This window comes from Helicoverpa zea, chromosome 29, assembly GCF_022581195.2.
Source record: "Helicoverpa zea isolate HzStark_Cry1AcR chromosome 29, ilHelZeax1.1, whole genome shotgun sequence".
NCBI lineage: Eukaryota > Metazoa > Arthropoda > Insecta > Lepidoptera > Noctuidae > Helicoverpa > Helicoverpa zea.
In genome coordinates this window covers 45,708-58,621 of record NC_061480.1, presented here as the reverse complement: position 1 = coordinate 58,621, position 12,914 = coordinate 45,708, and positions in this window count along the sequence as shown.

The following is a 12,914-nucleotide window of genomic DNA, read 5'->3' as shown; positions in this document are numbered from 1 at the left end:
TGAATATGGGGTGTGGGCCGGTGGTCTGCTCACAAATGACCAGTACCATGTCGTACTGGTCACCCCCGCGCGCCTTGTGTAGGCGGTGCACTTTCAAGGCCGGGATGTTCTGGGCCTGGAGGTCTTGGAGGATCTCCTCGGTGGAGATCTCCCTAGGGACTCGTCTGATGACAACCCTTACCGGGATATCTTCCGGCAGGGAGTATGTGTGGAAGGCGATTTGCCTTCCACGAAGTTCGCGAGATAGATCGCGGAAATCGGTAGTGGTTGGGACCTGTACTCGGATCCCTTGGGCCGTGGATCTGGCCGATGTGTAATTGATTCTGCGCTCCGCGCAGAATTTGGACACTTCGGTCCATTTGGATTTATCCTGTATGTACAGGGGGGGGGGGGGGGCTTTCAGCTTCCTAGCTGATGACGTAGGCGTGGCCGGTGACAGGGCCATGGGGCTGTCCGGTCGGCTGCTCGGAGCTATAGCCGACGGTTGAATGGGGAGGGCCGCACGAGGGGCCATCGGCGACGAGGGGGGAGAGGGGGAGGCCGGAGAGTCAGCCATTGGGCTGGCCGGAGAGTCAGCCATAGGGCTGACCGGCCTAGATGGACGGGGGGAAGGCGGTCTGTAAACCGCTTGAAGTGGTTGAGGGGGGGAGGGGGAAAGGGGGGAGAGGCCTTAGGGGCTTTTGACCCCTTTGATCTCTTCCCCTTCCTCCTCTTGCCCCTCTCTACTAATTGGAACTCGTCCTCGGAGGACGAGTTTCCACTCGTGGTGAGTGGGGATCGAGAGCGTGAGCCGGAGCGGGCGCTCCCGTCGGACAGTGCGTTGGCGCACTCAACTGACTCCTGAAGGGAGGCCAGTCTTGCGCCATAACGCCTTTGGAGGTCGGCGTCCTTCGCCACGACCTCCAGTATGTAGTTGATTACGACGTCTTGCGTCATCGTAATAACTACTGGGTACACAGGATGGGGGGGGGGGGGCAGCTAAACCTACCTATGCCCCGAGGAGACACGTTAAACGTGAGCTCCTCGAGCGGACACTTCCCCAAAGGCGCCCTCCCTTGTGTTTTTCCTAGCGCTACGCTAGCGAGAAGAAAAACACAAACAAACTCGCTAGCTGAGCTGACAAGTGTCCTTCGGCCTGAAGGGCCACTAACCTAACTCCCCAGGTGGGATCTCCTGGGGATGTGTACCCTCCCTGACGGGTGTGGTCAGGGAGGTGAGTACCTAATGTGAGCCCTAAGCTTGTAAGCCCTCTGGTAATCTTAATGCCCAGTGGGTCCCTATGGGTCTTGCGACCGAACCGGGCCGTTGGGGTAGAGACACCCAACCGTCCCGGGTGCGGCTGTGGACAAACGGGGGTTAAAGAGCACTGCTGGCGACTAGGGGGCCCCCCAAGGCCGCTTCGCAGGTCCTTCCACCTGGCTGCCTAGCCCTGAAGGGGTTCGGCGGGTGCGGTGGGTCTGCACCCTCCCGGGGTCGTTGGCACCGTTAGGTTTCCACCCGGGAACCACGAAACTGTGGATTTACCCTGAGGGGGCTAATCTAATTATTAGACGTCGTATGTTATAAGAAACACTTAGTATCAGTTGCCTTGAAAAAGGCAACTTCAACTAATAAGCCCTTTACTAGACTACGACGTAGCACTACGGTGTAGCGCTACGTGCAGTTCGTAGCAGGGGGCGGGGCGTCGCTCGTAGCTAGCAGCTACGGCGAGATCGGCGCACGCAGAGACGCGGCGCGAGCGGACGGTGTGCGGGGCGCGGGGCGCGGAGGCAGCAGCGTGGACTCGGAGAGCGTGCGTCGCTGGCGGCGGCCGGGAGCGGAATGCAGGCAAATTGCCTTCTACATATACTCCCTGCCGGAAGACATCCCGGTGAGGGTAGTGATTAGACGTGTCCCAAGGGAGATCTCCACCGAAGAGATCCTCCAAGACCTCCAGGCCCAAAATATCCCGGCCTTAAAAGACCACCGCCTACACAAGGCGCGCGAACTTCGTGTGAGGCAAATTGCCTTCCACATATACTCCCTACCGGAGGATATCAAGACGGCCAAGAGGCTGCAATGTTGACTGGGGGGAGGGGCGTCATTCTAGGTCTTAGTCCCTTGGGACTTTCTCCTATTCTTCCGTTTTGCTCATAGTCGTCCTCGGAGGACTCATTTTGAGGTTGTCAGGGGTGAACGAGAGCGCGAGCCTGTGCTCGCGTCTGAGAGTCGCGCAGTCAACTGACTCCCGGAGAGGCCAGTTTAGCACCATAACTCCTTTGAAGGTCGGCGTTTTTCTCTATGACCTCCAATTACCATGTCTGATGTCATTGTGATGAATCTGGTTATTAGGAAAGGGGGGGGGGTAGCTACACTACCTTTGCCTTGGAGACGTTATACGAGCACTTCCTGAGCGGATACACACAAAATTGCCCTCCCTTGTGTCTTTACTAGCTTCTCGGGTGCGGGTGTGATCAGGGCAGTGAGTACCTTGTTTGAGCCCTAAGCTTTAATAGTAATAATAAAAAAGGTTATTTGGTTATCTTAGTGTCCGGTGGTATGGGTCTCGACCTATCGGGACAGTTGGTTAAAATACGTGCAGCTGAAAACAAACTGGGTAAAAGAACTCTGCCAGCGACTAGGGGCCGAAAATGGCCGTTTTTCAGAGATGTTCCAAATAACACCCGGCACCGTCGGCCATTGTCTCCACTCGCAATTGTTTCAAGCCCCATTGTCTCACAGGCCATGCTCGTAAAGCTCTAGGCAAGATCAATTAGAAATATATACCGTAGGATTGCCCCCATTCTCAACGCTCATCGGATAGACGCTCATCTCGGTCATTCTTTTATTTTTATGTATATTGTTTTGTAACCAAACGGAAGGGTTTATTAAAATTCGTGACTATGTGTGACATACCAACACACTCACCCCACACACACTCACACACCCCACACAAACACACACACTTAAATTATGTTTGTTCTAGTTATGGTTTTAAGTTCTAGAATTAAGATTTTGTAAACGTCGTTCGTCATAATATAGATACCACAAAAACTTTTAAACGTCTGTTTAAGAGTTGTCTAAAAAAAAATGACAGATTATGACGTTGACATATGGTTCATTTTAAGCCACACTTTTTTAGACAAGTTTAAAACAGATGTTTAAGTTTTTGTAGTAAGGCCATTCATGTTTAACCGACCATTGGCTTAAAGAGGATCAGTTCATGTTTAGCTTCAAGAACCATTGTGTAGGCAGCTCGTACAGCAGAGTAAATATAATACGTGGTGGTTCTCTAATAATTCTTCGCAATACTATTAAATTCGAACGGGTCGCTAGTGTTCCATAAATTGTGTCTACTGTACAGTTTAAGTTTTATTAAAGATAATATAAATTATGTTTATTTAAGTTAATTAACAAATGTTGTTAATAATTGATCTCTATAGTTCCTATTTATTGTTACCTCTTACATTGTATTATCTGTATTTTAGAATATATTAAAGTGTAATTTTTTTTAATTTTACTCGTCAATTGTTTACTATTGAACCCGTGTTCCAATTTAAAATGCTTAATTTAATTTTATGTTCATTTGTTGTTTAATTTTACTTCGATTTAAGTTTTATTGTGTTTAACTACTTCAACTAATATCATTCAAAACTATGTTTGTATTAATTGAAATAGCTCAAATCTTTAAATAACTTTCATAATAATGCATGTACACATGTATCCTTTGTTGGAGTTCCTTTTTGATTAAATAAATGAGAATTTGTAAAAATAAAACGAAAACATGTATAAAAGAACATTTCTAATTGTATTATTGTAACTCTAAGGCTAGCAACAAGTATGTAGACTTAGTAAACAAACTATATTGTTGTGCTAATAAATGTACTTCTAATGAAAACTGTTGTTTAATTATTTTTTTGTTGAATCCTACCTCACCGAGGATATTAGCTGCTCAGTTTCACTAACAACTGTGAGGGACAGGGTTCGATTCCCTGGTTGGCAACACCGCTGTCAAAGGGGCAAACCCAGCCCTTGAAACTGTCTGTACCACAGTTTAGGCGTGAAGAAAAGACAGACAGACAGAGTTTCTTCCACATTTATAATATTAATTTTAAGTTCAAGAAGTAAAATATCACAATACACGTATATGCATAGATGGCGTTGTAATGAATTTTCATTTATGCGTGGGAGAATGATAGTTTTTTTTTAATAACCCTAGAATAAAAAATCAAAATGCTGTATTGCTCGTGAATATTTTTTTTTTTTGTAGATACGTTTGTTTGAAACTCCTAAAATAGCAGCGTTTTACCTGAAATAAAACGCATATTAAATACTTACCTTGTTGAGGACCTTGGTGAGGCGACGAGTGTTCTCGGCGGCCACAGTTCGTCATTGAGTCGAAAACACCAGGCAGAAATTAAAATGTAAGCTTCAAATAAGGTAAGTATTTAATATGCGTTTTATTTCAGGTAAAACGCTGCTATTAAATTCTTGACCGTTATTTGAAGCTTACTAGTTTGAGACGTGTTTGGACGCCTGGTGGAAGTGGACGCCAATGTGAGCAAAAGCACAATGAAATTGTGTATGTAATAAATACTTAGGTACACGAGTAATCACATGTAAGTATATGTTTTGCGTCCTGGAATACTAATGTAATAAAAGTTAACTGGTACTGGTACTCAGCTACATCCTGTTAGACTGGAAGCCGACCCCAACATAGTTGGGAAAGGGGCTCGGAGGATGAGTAATAAAAATTAAAAGAGAGATGCAAGAACAAAAGCAAAATTGATTTCATTTTCTAATAGTAATTAACAAAAACATTGCGATACTTCTTAATAACTATAGTAACAAAAATATAGACATTAATCAGCTGGATTAATTAAATAATCGAGATAACTTGCTACTTCTATTTAGTGGGTATCTTTCCCTCCTGTAAAAATGGGCAAATGTATTGCCTGATCGCCAATTACCCTTGGCTAATATATCGTCCAAAGGGTGTGCGTTCGCGCAGCGGAATGTTGTTGAATTTAAAGATTTTAATTATGCAGATAATTAGTGTAAGACGTCCTATAATTGTGTATGGTAAATAAAAATTTGTGTATGCAGCCATTGTGGAGAAATTCACCAAAAACAGATTCCGCTGGGCGAACGTTGTCCTGGCGGAACTTTTTTTAATCCATAGACTTTAGAAGAAAAGAGATGTGTCCGAAAATTTGTGTGTATTTGTGTATAATTGATTATGTATGAATGAAATCAGTGCATGCATAAACTTCGGAGAAATTCAAGTTTCCGCTACGCGAACGTTTGGCCATTAGCTAGTTTTCATATAAAGCGCTTACATAGAGAGCTGTAGATTTTTACATACGTTGTTTTGAATTTGTTTATATTTGTTTAAAAAACAGATTTAGAAAAAGTCGTAGGGTTTAAAAGATAAAAATATAAACGTAAAATACACTTATTAGGTCTTAGTTCTTAAAGTATGCAGTTTGGGGTCTAGATTTTCACGTTTACACAAACCTTGTAAGTGTCTCCAACATGTTGCCAAGTATCAATGATGTTCCGTTAGTAATTAAAAAGTTATAGGAAATTTTACCATGAATAGATCACTGTTTACAAAGCAGTCGAATATCACGACGTTCTAAAGGAATTGCATGGTAAAATGTATGCCAATAATTAGTTTAATCATTCAACTATTCACTTGCAAAATTTCATGTCATTAAATTCAGTAATTAAAGAAAGACAATTATAATACTGACGGAGCATCGAAACCCTACATAATCCGACCAAGTTCGGATAGCTACAAAAAAGCGGCCGTGCCATATGTCTAAGAAACGTTCTTAACTTGGAAGCTTAGTATATTTATTAATATGGTACAGTTGCGTACACAAGCTTTAGGCAAAAATAAAACAATTGCATTTCTTGAATGAAAAATATTTTTTTAATAATAACGCCACTATCTACGACATTTTAGTTAAAATACGTAACGTTTATTAACGTTATTTTTAATCACGTAGTTAAGTAATTTATGTAAGTAATAATGATAAAAATATTTTTGTACACGGATATTTAAATAGAGAAGTACTTGTTAATTGAAGATTTATTTTTATCGTAGATAGTGGCATTATTATTAAAAAAAAATTTTCAATCAAGAAATACAATTGTTTTATTTTTTCCTAACGCTTGTGTACGCAACTGTACCATATTAATGAATACTAACCTACCAAATTAAGAACGTTGCTTAGACATATGTCACGGCCGCTTTTTTGTAGCTATCCGAACTTGGTCGGATTATGTAGGGTTTCGATGCTCCGTCAGTATTATAATTGTCTTTCTTTAATTACTGAATTTAATGACATGAAATTTTGCAAGTGAATAGTTGAATGATTAAACTAATTATTGGCATACATTTTACCATGCAATTCCTTTAGAACGTCGTGATATTCGACTGCTTTGTAAACAGTGATCTATTCATGGTAAAATTTCCTATAACTTTTTAATTACTAACGGAACATCATTGATACTTGGCAACATGTTGGAGACACTTACAAGGTTTGTGTAAACGTGAAAATCTAGACCCCAAACTGCATACTTTAAGAACTAAGACCTAATAAGTGTATTTTACGTTTATATTTTTATCTTTTAAACCCTACGACTTTTTCTAAATCTGTTTTTTAAACAAATATAAACAAATTCAAAACAACGTATGTAAAAATCTACAGCTCTCTATGTAAGCGCTTTATATGAAAACTAGCTAATGGCCAAACGTTCGCGTAGCGGAAACTTGAATTTCTCCGAAGTTTATGCATGCACTGATTTCATTCATACATAATCAATTATACACAAATACACACAAATTTTCGGACACATCTCTTTTCTTCTAAAGTCTATGGATTAAAAAAAGTTCCGCCAGGACAACGTTCGCCAACGTTCGCCCAGCGGAATCTGTTTTTGGTGAATTTCTCCACAATGGCTGCATACACAAATTTTTATTTACCATACACAATTATAGGACGTCTTACACTAATTATCTGCATAATTAAAATCTTTAAATTCAACAACATTCCGCTGCGCGAACGCACACGTCCAAAGGTAGATTGTCAACACAGATTTTGACGCTACCGCCGAGCGGAAGCTTCCTGGGATTGTAGTTATTCCTGCCTCTTTTAACAATGTCTTAATCCACCCGCAATCATCGTTCGAGTGGCTGCCTTTGGTTGGCCTCTAACAGATATAAATAAATTTAAGGAATTAGCCGATGTCCGTCTATCTTCTAACAAGGCTTTAGTCTTTCTGACCCAATACACTGGACTTAGATTTATATTTTCCTGATTATCCATCAAACAACAACCCGACTGCCTATGACTAGAACTGTCGGTCTTAGAGCCAAAGACTGGCCATAAGATTAAATTATCTTTGTTGTTTTTGAAATGTTCTGGGTCTATTGCAAGCAAGGAAAGATCATGGACTCGCCTTTCCGAAACAAGCTAGCAAAAGAAAGAGCAGCAGTGTGCCTGGAAGTTGCAAATGGATTATTCTCGTCTACGTTTACTGCACTTAAGTAGGTTCAGATTGGTCAATATTCCAGATGGACGGCTTCCCGGGGAACAGGTTTGCTCAGCGCTATTGATTTTAAAATGTGTCCGACTAGAACGTGTGAACTTAGCTCTCCAGCGGTTTCCGCATTGCATAGTGTAGCTATAACTGACTTGTGTAATAAAATAGTATTGTATGCTAGTTTATTTACTATGTGTAAGTCCGCAAAAAAATTGGGTAAGTATAGGTCCAAATAGGGATTCAAAGATTCATAGGATCCAATTTCATACTTTTCGCCCCAATTTAACCATCGACTCCAAACTGATTGATAAGTGTTGCGTGTGGATTGAAGAAGACTTCAGTCGGAGAGACTCCTTGTCCCTCCCCCCCCATTTCCTTGACCTTGGCAGGGGGTATCCCCGTTGCTGTGTCTATCGGTTTCTGCTCGAGGTTCATCAGTGTGTAGGGTACTGCTAATGATCGGGACTTCAAATCTGCTCGCCAAAATACCTGGTGCCACCAAAAGAACTACTATGAGATTAACTCCCGTTCCTGAATTGAGATGACTGAGGACCTTCGGTATAAGGTAAGGTGGCGGGAATACCCATGCTAGCGGGTAAGTCCAAACTTGAGAAAAAGGCATCGTGGAACCCCGCTTTCGGGTCCTTCAGATCTAGGGGCACGTAGTACACAACTATGTGTCCCTGGGCTCGCTTCGAGGCAAATAGGTCCACTGCCGATACAAGATGCCACTCCGGTGGAGGTTTGTGTCGGGAGAGATGGTCTGCATGACTGTTGAATACGGCTGGTATATGATTCACGACGTGATAGATTTGATACAGCTCGAGATAACTGAATACTTTGTACGTCAAGTTCGGTAGGCTCCTTGATTGGGTGCCACCTTGATTTCTTAGATATGACACCACAGTCCCATTTTTGCATTGAAAAATGGCTGTTGATTTCCTTAGCAACTCGCCGTGATTTTCCAGTTTTTTTTTTTTTTTTAAATACTGCATGCATCTCTTTCAGATCGCAGTGAAAGCCTTTTTCTCTCTCGTTCCATGAACCCATTACGGGAGTTCCGTTCAGTTGTGCCCCCGTCCTACATCGGAGGCGTCCGTGGTAATAAGGTGACAGGGAAGTGGCGTATGAATATCCAAGGTTTGGTGGCAGCTGACCAGCCACCACTTTAGATCTGCTAAGGCATCTGCTGGTAGGTTCAACATTGCTATACTCCATTCACCGAGCCGAGAGCCCACAATGTAACCAAAGAATGACACTTTTTCAAAATGGTGGGTATAACCCGACCGATGACAAAAACGTCACATTTTTATGTAAAATGTTCTTAGTATCTGTGGTCTTCAATTAAGTAGGGTTCTATGTATGACAGTCAAGACTTCTAGGTTCCTTTTACATGTAAACGATTTACTACATATTTCATTAAAATTAAGAAAATAATTTACGGCATTTATTATATTTGATTTCAAATAAGTTTGAAAAGATTGCATAAGTTCCACAGACATCGTTCTAAAATATCATTTCTAATGTTGTCAGTATTACTTTCGTACTTATTTTTATAAAATATGATCATTACTTCAATCGTGACTTATAAGAACCCTTTTTATGGTTTGTTCACCGTTTGGCTCACGGTTCCATGAATAGGGTAGGTATAGATTGCTGTTCAACACTGCATTGAGGAAAGTGAGGAGAGCCCGGTAATGCAGTCTGCCGTATGGGACAACGAAAACTTGCGAAGTTTAAAAGTCCTATCAAGCTATGCAGGTCTTCTAAGTTTGTCGTGCTGTTTGTCACGTAGTGCGTTTTGTCATTATCTTGTTGATAATGCTTGCGATTTATTCACTTGCCTTCCAAAACGTGGTGCAAATGACCTCAAAGTAGGCGAATATATCTTGGTGAGCCACCAGAAAATCGAGATACACAATTATAAGTAACCCATTGGGTTAGTAACTAAAGTAAAGTAAAGTAATTAAAGTAACTAAATGGTCCCACCCAATTGGTCACTCAAACTTTGAAAACTTGAGTTTTCAAAGTTTGAGCCATTCAATTGGTCACTGAGGCGAAGGTCTTGGGTGCCGTGCTTAAGCCAAATGGTAGGCACGTAATCTGAAGCAGTCTTCTTCTGTATACTAGTCGAAGAACATGTCTGTGACCTTCGGCTACCGGAAGGTAGAAGTAAGCCTGGGCGAGATCCACTTGCACAGCCATTCGTCTTTCTGAAGAAACTCTAGCACCCGAAAAACATTTATTAAACTGAAGGGTTCCGTAATTATGAACCTGTTGAGATACTTGAGATTAAGTATTGGACGGTTCTTTCCGTCGCCTTTTGGGCACAAGAAACATATTGGAAAGAAAGCTGGTAGAGTTTGCAGCTATCAATAGAACTTTTTGTTTTATCATTTAGGATATGACGACATCCATCTCTTTGGACTCTCTGGTCAAATCTGGCATTATCTATCAAAGGTGGCTTTTGGCCAATGGTATGCGATACCCAGTTATTATTTTTGACAAGAAAGGCGGAGCTCCCATTTCTTTCCATTGGTCTTGATATAACGTTAGGCAACCCGCCTCGAAAGTCATAACTTACGTGCCTGGTTGGACGCATCAAAGTCCGCCTGCGGTCCTGGACGCTTTCCGTTTCCTCTGTTGGACATAGTTCCTATTGTAATTTGCTCGTGATGTCCCAAGGGACCCTTTAGAGTTTTGCGGCACACGCCATTCAGCGTGAGTGTGATTACCATTTCCCTTCGAGGGACGGTTATAATAGCGACTCTTCGAGAGTCGATCCAAATAGCCACCCTGCGAGGGTAGATTGCAATGATGGTACGACCCGCAACATGCATGATTGGTACCCTGCGATAATGAGCCGACCCCTGCGGGGGGTGGCTAGTATACTTACTGGTCCCTACTTTGTAATGATGCTGCGACTCGCAAAATGCAAGATTGGTAACCTGCGCGGGTCCGTGATAATGAACCGACCCCTGTGGGGGGTGGCTAGTAAACTTACTGGTCCCTGCTTTGTAATGATGCAGGTAGTCCTAGGCGGAGCGTACCAAGTCTTTCAAGGCCGAAAAGCATCACACGCCGTGATAATGAGCCGACCCCCATGAGGGGTGGCTAACAGACTTACTGGCAGTCCGAGGGGAGCGTACCAAGTCTTTCAAGGCCGAAAAGCTTTCTTGACACCATCAGCCCTCTTCAAGTGCGGTAGTGACCAGTCCGAACTAAGGAGATGCTGGTTGGACCGCACCTCACACCATTCTTTTTTGTCAAAAAGTTGAACGCCTTGCAGGATTGAACTAGGGCCACAGGTGCCTTAGGAACTTCGGGCTTGCTTTCTTTTCCATAGTCACGTGCACGGGCTGTGGTAGCTTTATTATTTACCGCATCTGTATTTGCTTTATAAGTCACTCATTCTGAAAAAAAAATACTGAAAAAAAAAGTACACGGAAGAAACTCGTGACAAAAAAGGGGTAGATGTACAAAATATTAACACTTGATTTCGCAAAAATCGAATATCGAACGGTAAAACCGTTACCAAATTGTATAAAATATTATAAACTCACCTGTGTTCTGCGAGAGCACTGAGTTTATTTTTCAACGAAATACTACAGCGGTTGGTTAGACCAACCTTCTCGGGCGGAAAACAAGACGCCAATGACGAACTGTGGCCGCCGAGAACACTCGTCGCCTCCTGCCTGGTGGGGAGTGAAACTGGTCGGTGTGCGAGAGAGATGCAAGATATGGGGTAGAAAAGGACGGAGATAAAAGCGGAAAACACGTAGGTGCCTATCTCAAACTAGTAAGCTTCAAATGACGGTCAAGAATTTAATGAGGTATTTTCTTTTTCATTCTTTTCCTAGCTGATGACTAGATGGCGCTGACCCAGGTACGTTACAAGGAACGGAACGTGATATAATTTTCGTGTCGTTTTACGAAATTTTCTTGTCATCAACAATAATAAAAAGAAAATAGGGAATACAATTAGAAAAGAAGTTAGTCACATTATTATCCAAAGGTCCCGAGAGATTTTAAAAACGATTTGACCAGAAATCTGAATTTCTGAGTCTCGGCTTAAAGGGCTCGGTGCAAAATTTTTTTGTTTTAACTTGGTAAACTTACGTATTAGATACAACGCCATCTATAACTTTTTGTGGGAATCATATAGAAAACCTTACATAAGAAAATCCTTACTAATAATGCGAACGTAACTCTGTCTGTCTGTCTATTACGCTTTCACGTCTAAACCACTGAACTGATTTTAATAAAATTTGGTACAGAGATAGAGTTGACCTTGAGAAACAACATAGAATAGTTTTATCCCGGACTTTTGAAAAATTCTCTCGGAAACGCGATATAACCGAACTCTACGCGGGCGAAGCCGCGGGCGGAAGCTAGTAGGAAATAAAGAAGAAAAGAAGTAAGTCAGATTTATATAATTATATTTATTTAGTTGTTTTTTGGCGTTAATCTCTGGAAGTTCTAAACTTGTCCCGATTCAGGACACTCCGGCGTTTGCTCAGTGCCGCCATCTCTATGCCCACATGTTGTTGCTTGACGTTCCTAGAATAGAATAGAATTTTGGTATATAGAATATGGGTATAACTCCGCTAAGATTAAAACTGCAAAATTATTGCGATTCAATTTCTATTTAATTTTGACATTATTTACCTAAATTTATTGCCTTATTTACTTAATTTATTTTAGTTTGACCTAAACTAATAGCTAAGTAGTTCTTAAAATATGAGATCGATGGCACTAACATACGTATAGCCTTTCTACAAAAGTCAAAAGAACGAAATTATCTTTCTTTTTTATTAGGGTTTCGTACCCAACGGGTAAAACGGAACCCTATTGTTTTCGCTTGTCTGTCCGTCCGTCCGACCGTCCGTCCATCCGTCTGTCACCAGGCTGTATCTCATGAACCGTGATAGTTAGAGAGCTGAAATTTTCACAGATGATGTATTTCTGTTGCCGCTATAACAACAAATACTGACAACTAGAATCAAATAAATATTTTGGGGGTTCCCATACAACAAACGTGCGTTTTTGCTCATTTTAAATAATGATACGGAACCCTTCGTGCGCGAGTCCGACTCGCACTTGGCCGTTTTTTTTTTTTTTTTAATTTTAGCTTTATCAGTTCGGTTTCAGTCTTTGGTGTCTAAGATATATTTAGAAAGTACATACAAACTTAGAAAAGTTGCATTGGTACTTGCCTGACCTGGAATCGAACCCACGCCCTCATACTCGAGAGGTTGGTTCTTTACCCACTAGGCCATTACGACGTACTTAGTATATTTTTTAAAAGAAATTATCCAAGTACGTTGACCTTGACCACAGACTAAACTCCACCCCTTTTGACTCTGATTGGCTGATCGATT